General features: G+C 39.2%; 1 long non-coding RNA gene across 2 annotated transcripts in view; it reads right to left on the bottom strand.

Moving 5' to 3' along the window:
- Positions 1-7972: 7972 nt before the first annotated feature.
- LOC108901223 (uncharacterized) overlaps positions 7973-13809 on the bottom strand; it is a 101714-nt gene continuing 95877 nt past the window's right edge. For both annotated transcript variants that reach the window (XR_007813679.1, XR_001963863.2), the window contains 2 exons: positions 8992-9872; positions 7973-8452 (listed from right to left, as the gene is read on the bottom strand). This is a non-coding gene — a long non-coding RNA (uncharacterized LOC108901223). The remainder of the gene's footprint in view (positions 8453-8991; positions 9873-13809) is intronic.

Below are 13809 nucleotides of genomic sequence, written 5' to 3'. Positions count from 1 at the left end.
CACCACTGCTGCAGTAGGAGGTGGTGGGCAGAAGTCGGTGCCAGTGGCATATGGCTTTCCACTGTGCTAAACATTCATACAAAAGACAGGCCCATCAGTCATGGCTGTGGCCGGATGAGGGGAGAGAGCAGGCCTCTGATGAATGGTGTTTAGGACTTACCTGCTGTTAAAACATTACCTCCCAAACACCAGCTCCCTGAAGCACACATAACATTAAGAACGGTATAATATCATGAAATACGACCCTTGTGAGCACTCATCATGTACGCCAGGTTATAGCAAATAATAAATATGCTTTTCAAACCCCTTGCACAGAAACCTGGGTCAGGCCTTCGTAGACCAATTAATGCAGAGCATCTGCTGTATAGAGGGAGCATGCTAAAGAACTTCCGAGCCATTTTAAGCAGTTTAATAAGGAGGAGAGCTGCTTCCTGCTTGCTCCAATACCTCTCATTGCTAGAGTAAGCGTGGAATGGGTCTCCTCGATTAGACCAAATTAATCCATTCTTCAGGGATTCTTTTTCTGGTTCTATGGCGAAACTGGCGCGCCTTTGTTCTTCCTTGAGCCCCGGTGTTTTTTCTGCCAAATTTAACAGAAGGCTCGGAGGGTAACAGGGGTCCAACCCAGTATCACCTTCTGGAGCAGAGCAACTAGCAGAGAAAGACAATCAGCCTGAACCCTGCTGTCTCCAGCACAAAGTGAAAAGACTCTAATTGGGCTTTTTTACGCTGCATTTTCCTGCAGGATTGCTGGATCATGAAAAAGCAATTAAACCTCAGAGCTGCAATTCATTCATTCTTATTTTTATCCTTTCATTGGAAAGAGATAAAATTGAAATCACTTATGTGAGACAAGACTTATGCTTTTTTTTTTTTTTCTTTTTTGGTTTTTACTGTGAGAGAGACCAGCTGTCAGCTCAAAAGATGCTATAAGATATTTACACAAATGAAAACATAGTCAAATTGCAAGAAAATAGAGATTCTACAGTAAACTATCTGAGGGGCATCTGTGTAAATTTGAAGATTTTGGAATTCAATAATTTCTCTCTAAAAACCTTATCTTTAAAAACTGTAACACCAGTTGGGATAACACTGTAGTTCTCAAGGCTACATCTAGAGGCAGCGCTGCCCACAAAACCAGTGAATAAAACTCAACCCCTGCACCCCCCTCCCAAAAAAAAAAAAAAAAAAACACTCAAGACGTGCAAGCCTTACAAAATATGTTCGTGGTGATGAGCAGGTTAGAGGTCAAAGATAAAACATCAAAGCATGGGAAGGTATTTTATGAAGGTACAACCTCAGTGAATAATGTGGTACTTTATGATGGTGTGAGAGTGAATGAGCCATTATTGCAGTTTAGTTTTAAGAAATGCCCTGAATTTGTAAGATGTGTGTTTATTGTGAGCCTAGATTTCTTAGGTTTAAAAAAAAAAAATCTAATAAAAATCCAAATATTAATTAATTAGACAACAGATTACATTACTTATAGACAAATTCAACATTTTATAGGACTGTTTGACTTATGCCAGTGTTGTAAATTGTTTCCCCTACTATAATCACCCACCTGAAATGATTTCCTAAATGCATTAATTCAAGTAAATATTTTGTAGAACCTATAATGCAGGGGAGCCTTAATGAAAGTTTTATTGGCTGTATTGGAATTGCTAAAAGCAGTCACAGAAATCCCAAGGGCTTTTGTATCAAACAGTAAAATTAAAATCTCATTAATTAGTGGTGAGAAAAAAACTAAACTAAAATAAAATACATGTTTAAAAAATATATAAAAACAACAACTGAAACATACAGCATCCAAGTAAACGAGTTCATATCAAATATTGATGATTCTAGAAAAGAATATGCAGAATTGAGTGAGAAATCAAAACCAGATATTAATATTAAAGTCTAAATTTAAAATTAAAAATAGAAAACAATTTAAAGCTAAAAAAAATAAACAGAAAAACAATGTAATTCAAGAAACATCACGTCACATAAAAGTATTTAAAGTTACATTATGTGCATACTAATAATTACACATCACTAACTTACTCCTGATTAATTTTCTAAAATATTTTTAGGCCAAGTAGGTATTTTTCACACACTTTTTAAAAAGCTTCTCAGTAATAACTCATAATTAGAGACACACGAGATCACCACCAGCCATTGGCCCCATTTTCAATCCAAGCATTGTTAACCAAGCGCATAACTATCTCATAACTCCAAATGTTCCAGTCCGCAGAGTCCATACATTGTAAATTAGGCCTGTTAATGTACTCCACTCTGCTCCCAGACACAGAGAGGGACAGTGGTGGGTGTAACCACACACACACACACAGAGAGAGAGAGAGAGAGAGCGAGAGAGAGACTATGCTGTAGGGTTGGCTTTGCATGCACTTTTGTTTTCCCACCATGCACAAAGTGATCAACTATCACACCCCAGACGGTGAGATGTCAACATGAAATACCTTCATTTGCATCAGCTTTAAAAACTGCCTGACTTCTTGTTATGCCAGCGACCCACCAGTGTCTCCATAAAATTCACTTTAGCCGTGGGGGTCCTGAGACCTTGCTAAATACTGCCCCAATACTGCTGTCAACAGTCCGTCAATCACATGACAAATCCCTCTGATTAAACAGAGCTTCACTGGCTGCTTCACAATGGACTGGAATGTAATGAATTAAGTTTGGACACGTCTGTGCCACAGAATTATGTCATTATGTTTTTTGTTTTTTTTGTTGTTGTTTTGTTTTTTGTGTTTTTTTTAAAGACATTTCTATATTCTGGGCACATTTTACATAATGGGAATTAAAGATTAAACTGTAAAATCTTCATTTTGAGCATTTAAAATTTTGTTAAAATAATGTGTAATTGTTTTCAGATTTAAGTATTTAGTTTTTTAGATGGAAAAAAAAATGCTTATGTAAATGTTTCACAGACCTGCTATATGTGCATAAATGTGGGAAGAAATGAATAATAATAAGTAAAATAGTAAAATTTGTTGTGGTATGTGGGCCAAATTAAAAACCTCCAATAATGTGAAAAAAGTAACAGATATATCCTCTTAGCAGGTTTATCACTTTTACAACTTCTTGGTTTGTTTTTACAGTTGATTTGATAAATAATGAGCGAAATGGAGCACTAAATCATTCTTTAAGGAAGCAGTGAGTAGGTGCATCATATAAATCAAGCAGCCTTGCTAAGAGCATCTAAGCAGTCTGCAAAAGCCTCAGACAGACAGCTGAATAAAAGGCGACTCAAAAGACAGGCTGTGTTAAGATAAGAGGCAACATCTAATCTGATTCGGATAGCTGATACAGCCCTGCCACATCTAAATCCTAGAGGTTTGGTCTGAAGAGGAAGGATTTAACTTAAACCCCTTTCAACGTGCTAAATGTGTTTTTGTAATTAAACCCATACAATTAACACTGACAAGCGCAGGTCAAAGAGAGCACAGCTCCTCTGTTCAAATGGATCTCCACAAGTGAAAAGGAACAGAGAAAGAGGACCAGAGAGAGAGAGAGAGAGAGAGACACACACACATAAGGGAAGAGGGAAAGATAGAGGGAGAGAGAGCACATGCTGCCACACTACACAAAGTTACAAAAGCTGCTGGAGTGTGAGAGAGAGAGAGAAAAAAAGCGAATGAGTCAGGGGTGAGGTGGGGAGAAGAATGAGAGAGGCACCTTGATTGAAGCCGTATGGATTTCAGCATTCAGGCTATATAGTGCTCTGCAAGTTAACCTCCAGACCACAGTGTTTACTCTAGGACTGTGTTCCAGATCTGGGGGGATATCTAGTTCCCTAACATCAAAGACACAGAGCTGTTAGAGCAAAGCTTTTAGCTGCTCCTCAAAGCCCGACATTAAGTGAATCTGAGCAGCTGTGGCAACGTGTGACAATATTTTTACTATAAATACAGGACCACATGGCAAAGCGACAGCAATAAAAACAAAAGCCAGATGCATTAATTGGGAAAGAAATAAAAATGGAAATGCACAGTGACATTCAGGAAAAAAAGGGAAATTTTAACTGTGAAATCATGGAGACTAACTTGCATCCTTTAATTTTTTAAATAAAAGTGGAAAGGGTGATAAAATAATAAATGTTAATAAATAAAATTAAGTTTTATGAATTACGACATATTTGTTTAATCTTTTAATGAATGAACTGATAGTAGGTTAGAGCAGATAAGCAGCAGTTTGTGACAGTCTTCATTGTAAAACAGTGTTTTTGAGCCTTGCAATGAAAAGTACACCACTGTTTAACAGGGCACTGTGCACTGTTAAAGAGTTACACTGTTGATTCAGAAAAATCATTTTTTATGTATATCGGGTAACTTATATTTTACAGCTTTAGTGAAAGATTTCTCCGCCAGCCTCTTTTAATACTATATAACCATGCATCTGTAATGCAGAATTTTCAGTGAGATTCAATAGATTTTATAAGTGATTCATTTTCTGTATTTAAAATGACATTTAAATGATATCAGTGGTGGTGGCATTCTGTTCTGCGATACATTTTAGATACAAATCTCTTGAAATCAGTAATGTTTTGTTCTTCCTTTTTTTGTATTTTATACACATACACACACATATCTGTTTTTTTCTTACAAAGAATGCTTCTACTGGCTTTAAATCATTAAATTTTATTAAGTCCAGTCTGACTATTTTATCTTTTCCTGTCTTGAAAAAAATATAGTTGGACATGACATTAAGTGATTGATTTATCTTTTTCTGTAATTCCTTTTTCCAGCGTTCATTGTGTGCAACATAAAATAGAAGATTCAGGTAATTCTAAGTGAAGCTGACAACACCTTTTAAAGAGCACACAGTTAAAAATCTGCCCAACCAGCCATGAAATAATAATAATGCATCTTATTCAGAGGCCACAATGATGGTCCACTCATTATTGTGGAACCATTCAAAACATTGGTATGTCTATTGCTGCCAGCACCATATTAAAGGGTTTAATAGAGTGAAGTGAGGCCTGCAAACTGGAAATGAATGAAAGAAAAATCTTTTATCACCTTTTTGTTGACTGAATTATCTATCTAATTATAATGATAGTTCACTGCTGCTCTACATTTCAGTCCTTAAATGCTTTTTTTAACCAGTCTGTTTCTTTTCTAATTAATACATGATGCATTGTGTCAGTCACAATAAGTGGCTCCTAGATGTTCTCAAGGAAAACAAGTCATTCATCTGTTTGTTTTCTTTATACAGAGTTACACAACCAAAATAAAATTTTCTATATATGCAATCTAAATAAACTTTCAACATTTGACTGAGGGAGTCAGAAAATGGATTTGATGTTTTTCACTGTTCATGAGAGGGTCATGAGGAAGCTTCTGCACATTTCCTCCCTGCACAAACAGCTAGAAGAGCTGCTCCGCTGCCATGATCTTAGTGGGTTCTTAGCGTGTGACCCATGTCACGGGCCTCACGGCCTGATGGACACAGCTGTCTTGCCGCAGGCAAAAAGGAACAAGGAGGGATAGTGGGAAAAGATACAGACAGGAAAAAGGAGAAAGCGACAGAGGGAGGGCAAGCGATTGTATTTGTGTGTGTGTGTGTGTGTGTGTGTGTTTGGCGGCAGTGTTGATTGTCCTCTGGCACTTTTCTGGGGCATGTGCCCACTCAGCGTGGCATCCCGCTTATTCAGCACCCCACGCCGACCTCACCAAAAACTCCAAACAACACACAAAGTAAAGTCACACAAACGCTTGTGACACAGAAGGAAACAGCACCTCTCATGTTGCTGACCATTGCACCACATAGAGCACGCAGACACACTCATATCAGCGCTTGGCAGGTAACACCAAGACACAAAAACACAGGTACTGGGCCTGAACACCACAAAGCAACATAATGAAACATAGAGTAGCTGGTAAAGTTGCTGAACACCATCAAAGAAGGCTCACAAATGCCCTATGGGACCTCTTTGTCCAAAACAATGCAATGAACAAAAATGCCACAGGACTTGGCTGTGAAAGTCTAGAAAACAAGGTAACAGTCTTCCCTGTAAGTATTATTTACTGAACTTTACAAAGATTTGAAAATTCTTTGCCAGATTAAAATTTTTACTGGATAAAATTTAGTTTGCAGACATTTTAGTAAAAGATAAATGGAGAATAAATTAGCTGCTTTTATGTTGTATCTAGGGCTGTGCAATATGTCAAAAAGTAGTACCACAATTTTACCTTTTTTTTTTTTGATTTGGAAATACAGTATATTGTTAGTTTTTCAATACAGTTTGCTTGAAATAGTCAGTTTTGACAGCCAATTTTACAAAATAATATCATGATCATATCCTCACAATACAGTTCCACTGAAAATCAATAAATGATAATAACAATACACTATTCTGTAGCTCTCCTTGACTGTCTATAGGATCTAATATGTCCAATATCCACTGATCTAATGCCTAATATCAGCTATAGTCAACTGCTGGCTCCTTGGTAAGGCCCTGTTTGCCACAGACAGGGCCTCACAGAGCCAAGCAGGACTTTACAGGGATAGGGAGGCACAGAGCGCATGTTAGGAACAGAGGAAAGAGCCACTCAGACTGGAGGAGAGCCACATGTGCCAGGCCGTGGAGAGAGACTCCGACACTGCTCACGCTGTCAAGATGCTGACATATACATACGCAGATATTTGTGTGGCGATACAGACATGCACACAGACACACACCAGTGCACATACACACTGTGGGGCCAAGCCAATTAACACCCTGCCACAGCACAGATCATATTCAGAGCAGTAGTGGAACAGGAGGGCATATGTGGATAATCATACATGCAAATTAGATGAACAAGAAAGGCATCTAAATTCTGGCAACAACTTGTGACAACACCTTAAAGTAGACCCTTGAATCACCCATCAAAAAATACATCCTTGCATAACAAGATTAGCATAATTCCATTGATTACATTCATTGATGATTTGTTGATATGCAGTACATTTAGACAAATTTCAAATTAAAGGAATGAAGAACGTGGTGAAAGTGAACCCTGACTGAACTAGACAAGTGGTAACAAGGGACTCATCTGTCAATACATTTTCATGCTAAAAGAAAAAAAAAAAATAACAACACTACTTACCTTTTTAAGTATAATTTGGTTGGGACAGTGCTGCCAATGAAGAGACACATTTCATTTACATATAAGTCACAAATATAGAAGATGGAGCACTGAAGGTCTCAGGTGCAAAAATGTTTCCTTCCTTGAAGTTTGACTCCAAAACCAGAAGATGGCAACATACCTCTGGCTGAGACACCGGCCTGCCTCGCTGCTCCTTTAGTTATTTATGTATTCACATGTTCACCTAGTGCTTCATTTATTTATTTATTTATTCATTTACTTGCACTGCAATACAAACATTATAAGTCTTGAAGAGAGGAGCAGGTAAATATAGTGAATTATTCACTAGGTTCCTGACTTGACTACTGGTGGTTAGGCAAGATAAAAGCCAGACACACAAATCCCTAAGGTTGGGTTTGAGTGTGTTCTGTATGTGTGTATGCATGTGTGTGTGGGTTTGTGTATATTTATACACTGTAGGTAAAGGGAGAAGGAGTGGTGATGGATGGATGGGGTGATAGATGCAGATTTTTTTTTTAAAAAAACAATCTTAGTTCTGTGGAACAGTTTACCATTCCTCTCTGATTTTTCTTGTCTCTTCCTCTCCTCCTCCTCCTCCTTCTCTTTGCTGTATGACGATTATTACATAAGCAAACAAGCAGAGACCACTACAGGGTTCCAACGTCAACACCCAAAAGCAAAAATATCAATGTCAGTCCTGACTAATGCAGGGTGGGTGCCTTTCCAGCAAGAGTGTATGAATAAGAGACACAACAGTGTGAACAGTAAATGAGTCTCTTACAGTAGTAGGTCCCCACTATACAACAAGGGCTGATCCACTTTACCCACTTCTCGCAGCAATGACTGTCACTTCAAACAGACTGGGATAAGATGAGTCTATTTGCCATGGTAAACAATTTAATATTTGATGTACAGTACAGTGAGAAACCCTCTGCTCATCTTTATCTCCCCTCTCGTCTGCTTGTTTTCTTGTGTGTGTGTGTGTATGTGTGTGCAGGCATAGTCAGCAAGTCTACATGAGCCAACAAGAGCACCTGAGTGCATACATAATCTCTCAGAGAGATGACGGTGAAGAAAACACACTGATTAAGTGAACAGTTTGATTTAGTGATATAAATACTTACTTAACATAATATCATTATGTATGTAGTTATCTTCCTTTTTTTTCATTTTATAAAAATATCGCTAAAAACTGTCTCTTGAAAAAAATATTCAGAAGGTCAGTTCACTTCAACTGCACATGCAAAACACACATATTTTCATTTTTTACCCAGCTATGTGGCCTTGGTTTTATCTACCCAGGGCTTACAATATCCACTGACTTCTCCCATCAGTAGCTGTCACTGGAGCAATTTCTAGTAAAGAGAGAGAGAGAGAGAAAAAAAAAAAACTAAACAGGGACATAGTTTCTGGAAAGAAAAAGAAGATTTTGATGCTTTGAGCAACAAAATTCTATTTACACCCATTGTACTGATGTGCAGAAATTGTATACCACCTTACCACAAGAGGTAAGTGGCAAAATGTATTTATATCATTTGTGTGAATCAACTAATTAATTTGACTTTTTTACACATCATTTTTGATGATGCAAAAATACAGAAATTCATTTACAACATCAAACACATCAGATCAATACACATTTCTTGTTGAATGATACATTTTTAATGCACCTTGATAGTATTGATACAAGGATGAGAGTTCTGTAAGTGCTACACATCAAAATAAAACTGTATAGTCGTGTTAAATCTGTGTGTTGGGGGTGTGGGGTGTGGGGGGGACACGGGTCCATGCCAAGACGGCCCATGAGGGCAATGTGGCACGACCAAGAGGAAGGAGCCAGTTGGATGGATGAAGTGTAAGAGCTGGGAGCAGAACAATTACAGCAGTCACTTACCATCACAGTGTCTGGTTGAGGCAATGGCACAGCAGGACGCCGCAGGGCAAGAATGAAGCTTTCATCCAGCTGGTATCACAAGATCAAGCTGGTCGTGCCAGAAATGACAAAACAATATGCTGAGCTCAGTAAAAATGTTTTAAACAAGTTTTATTTATTTTTCTTTTCTTTTTTTTTTCTTTTCTTTAATAATTTAAACTTACAAATTAGAGATACAGTGCAATGGACTCACCTGCTGTTCCCTGGTTAACAGTTCTGTGAAAGGACGCTATGTGAATCTTATGTGAAAATCGTATGTGAAAATGTAATTTCTTCCACTTCTGTTCAAATCAACTTGTCTCTTTTCAACTTGGTTTGGTATGTACTCGTACAACCCCAACATGTGTCATTTGGCATCTGTCACAGTTTTGGGAAAGTCCAATAGCAGACACGACAAACATTAAAAGTCAAACACTGCTGATATTTTGTCAGCTTTCAAAATAAAAATGTAACATTCTACAGCTAACGAAATACTTCAGGTCCAGATGGAGAATGTGAAAAAAAAAAAGATTTTACTATGTGTGCCAAAACAACCACCCACAGACATGGGCATTCAAATGTGTGCACTTACACATATGCTAACATATAACATATCTGCGTGCAAATGCTCACACACAAGCACCCACACAGAGAGCGGAGACAGCTGACCGCATCTGCCCCTCGTCCTCAGGTTCAGTGGTGGCCACTCCTGCAGCCTCACCTCCCCCTGTCATGTCTGATTCTCCTGGTAGGATCCATCATCTGAATGGCAGTCTGGGTGCCAGTCAGCTGCTTCCCAGGGGACTCCCAGGCAATGGGAGCTGGGAGGCACTGGGCTGAAGCCTCCCCAGCCTCAGCAGCAGCTGTGTGGGAGACAGAGAGAGGTGCAGCACAGATGTGGGAGTCTGGAGCCAACAGAAGGTATGGCTGATTTCAACGTCGGCCATATTTGTTATTCCACCTTTTCCTGGGAGGAAGAAGCAGGCCCTTGATCTGGCTCACAGCTAAACACTTAGCTTTTGTTTCCCCGAGATGAATAACTGCAAAGAGAGCGAGGAGTGAGGGAAAACAAGATAGAGAAGAAAATAAAAAGACTTGGGGCCAGAGGAGAAATCCGGTGACCAAGTGCAGAGCGAGGCTGGTCATTTTATTCCCTGCTGAGCCTGTATTACAGAACAAGAGCCTCTGAACCAGTGACACACCTTTCCCCTTGCTACAGTTCCTTTAAGCCACTGGACAAACTTACTCTCACACTACATCACAATGCCTGCACAGCACGTCAAAACATAGTAGAGCAATTAAGCCCTACTTTGCCCCTAAGGGAAACTGTACAACTTAATTTATAAACAAAAATCTGTTTAGATGTGGTGAAAACACATTTTACTGCTTATTCTGTACATTCACAAAAAGAAATAAATCTACACTAAATTTAATTTGGATAAACAGTAAATAAGTTTAGAATTAAAAAAAAAAAAAAAAAAAACTATAATTGTCTTTACTGACAGATTTTCTCACTCTCCTGTTACATTTACTAGGGGTGGGAAGGGATTCTGCCCACCATAAACAAACTTGCTCTGCTGACTCTCTGTGGACCCATGTGATGAATAGTACCAGTCAAAATCATAGCTAACGCTCATAACCAGATTTTCACAGGGAATTTTGCACAACTTCATTTCGTAGTAACACTATACACCTTGTAAAAATGAACACCCTCTTCTAACAGCACAAGTGAGAAATAGGATAGTTTTCCCACTGAGTTCCCAGATGTAGGATTGCCATTGTATTCACACACCCGGTGTTAGCCCAAGACGGCACCCTCAAATACAGCTCTGTCTTGGCTTTGTAGAAAAAACAAGACTGTGATATGGAAGAGGTGGCAGTGTGAAGCTGTCAGTACAAGATGCTTGTTTATACTAGAATAACCCCAAAAGCGCAATTCGATTTGAAATCTGACAATCTCTTCTCCTATTGCGTTTAAAAACCATTGTCCTAATAAATATTTGAGTTCCCATGATGTGCCTAATGCTAGAAAACACTCTGCGTGTGTGTGTGTGTGTGTGTGTGTGTGTGTGTGTGTGTGTGTGTGCAGTACAGCGGAGCAGAGTACATCTGCAGTAGCAAGGAAACAGGCTGTTAGCATACAGCTTTGACAACTCCATCAGGGCCGGTCTCAAGGTAGCTGTCAATCACAACAAATCATCTCATCCCTCAGCGCTGCGAGGACTTCTCTCCACTACTACGCACATGACAGGCCCCTACAGCTCTATTTACCCATGCACACCCTCCTGGTGCCAATGGGTTTGTAATTAGAAAACAGGAAAAGAGAAAAGAGTCGGGGGGTAGGTGGTAAAAGTAAGTCACTAACAAGTTTGGATACAAAAGCAAGTGAATGGTGCCTTTTCACCAGCGATGTTGGCATTTGAAGAGAGGGTTGGCACTTGCGTGGTGGCAGCACATTGAAAAGCAAAGGCATTCTCATTCACTCCTATTTAGGGGACAATTTGAGCGCGTGTTAGTGTGTGTGTGTGTGTGTGTGTTAAGGGGTGGGGGAGAGTAGGAGTGTCACACACACTCCTGATTTGCAAGACTCATTTTCAGTTATCTATAATTAGATTAATGTGGCAATGGCATAGCACAAAGCCAGGCCCACTCCACTTCCATCCCAGAGCGTACGAATTAGGAAATAAACACTTCTCTTGATTCCAGACAGAGGAAGTGGTTGGTGGTGTGAGTGTTTAGCATACCCTTTATGGTGGGGAAAGATGTTAATTGTGTGCCACTACGTCTAAACTGTTTGCTTGTTGTATTAATCACTGTGCTAATTGATGCAGAAATAAAATTGTTGCCACAGGCGAGGAAGGGAGTGAACCAGAGTCAGGGATGGCAGATAAAAGATTATCGGCATAAACATATGGAGATGGCACTGCTTTGAGGAGTCTGCTCTATATGCCCACCAGCACCACATGAGATGATGAGTAAAGTGCCAATAGCATTACAGTCTCCTAATGCAAGGTTTATGCAGAATAAAACAAAGCTTGTTGGTAGGTTTGTCCGCATATTTGGCAGACGACAATTAATTGCTGTAGACAGAGTGACTTGTATTGTATGATAATCTGGTTATAATTTACGCTTTAATTTATGCCAGATCTTAATCTTAGCTGTGAAATTATAGACACAGTCAGCGCCATGCTCATGTGCACTTTTGAACAGGTGACTTTAATATATAATTACCATCCAGCTGAATCTTCTCCTCTGAGAAACAATGTAATACACAATGCTGCCTTCAAATGGGACCCTTTAGCTCATATTTTCAACACAGGAAAGTCAAATACATGATATTTAAATACCATGACTGATATCAAAAATGTATGTAGCCATTTTTCAGCTCTAAAGACGGTGAGTGGTGTTTTTTCAAAAGCCTAGAAATTTTATATAAGAATTTAAAACTGTCCCAAATATTTGGAAAAAAACATCAGCACACTTCACTATTTGTGAAGTTGAAGTCAGGGGCATCACAGTAGGAGAAATAGTGGAACTAACCACCCCGGCCCCCATACAGAAGATTGGAATTAAAAGCTTAGTAAAAGCTTGGGCTTCTTTGAGCCCACCGGGAGCTCTTCCCCCCTCTGGAAGGAACGCAAGGTTAAGTCCACTCCACTGGTACGGTTGGACAAAAATAGTTATCTACAGACTAGGTGCTTGTGCCGATGATCCAGGAGAACTTCTAGGTAATCATGTCTTCTTCATGCCCTAAAGAAGTGAAGTCAGGCAACAAAAAGGGAAAAGAAAGATGGAAGCAATAAAGAAAGCAATTTGAGGGGGAAAAAATACCCCCAAGGAAAATATTTTTTTGAAAAGAAAAATAAATCACTTAATCAAAAAACGCAATTTCCTAGAACTATTTTAGAATTGCTTGATATTGGCACTTACTGTAGACTGACAGTAATCATTAGCTTACTAATAAATCAAGCAACTTTGCCCTCATTTTCAGAAGCTACAGAGAGAAGCAGGTCACCATCACCACAAATGCATTACAAATACCTAAATAACAATGAGAAAATTAATACTATAATTATTAAAAACGATTCTAATACCCACCATAGAAACTTGTACTTAGTTGGTGATTTACTTATTTGTATATACATGAGAATGGATGCATTAACAAAGGAAGGGGGGCCACGGACATTGCGCATGCACAGGGTCCAGATTTTTGTGCTACGCCCCTGCTCAGAGCCCTCAGAAACTTTGTATTTTCAAAGCTGAGAATGTCACATTAGTAATCAGTCAAGTAGAATCGCTGTGAACACACAGTAAATTTGATCCCACTGAAAGGCAGGATGTTTTCAGTCTTTCCTCACTAATCTGTGCCGCAACATTTTAGGAACATCTTCAAAATTCAGGAATTTCTGAAGTTTCTGTGTGAGATTTAGCTGATAAAATAATGTGCAGGTGCCAACTAGGAGCACAGAGGATTTAATGTGCGGCTGTATGCCTCACTGCCTCACTAGCCTCCAGTGTGAACAGGGGATAAACAGAAGCAGCCATTTAAAGAACCATAAGTCCATAAGGAGCAGGCGGTGAATGAGGAGATTCAGAGAGAGCATCAGAGGCCCTCACCAGTGGACCAGCCGCTGCCTCCAAACCCGCTGTGTTTTTGTATGCAGATTCCCCTTGTCAGAATTCATTTATTCAAAGGGAGTTATCCGAGAGAGCGGGTTATGAGACAAAAATAGTCGCATTCACATTCGTCTTGAAAAACATTTGGAATGCTAATGCCATGAGAACATGCCGTTTATGTGC

Source organism: Lates calcarifer, linkage group LG1 (genome assembly GCF_001640805.2).
Source record: "Lates calcarifer isolate ASB-BC8 linkage group LG1, TLL_Latcal_v3, whole genome shotgun sequence".
Classification (NCBI taxonomy): Eukaryota; Metazoa; Chordata; class Actinopteri; family Centropomidae; genus Lates; species Lates calcarifer.
This window is presented reverse-complemented; position numbering and strand designations above follow the sequence as displayed.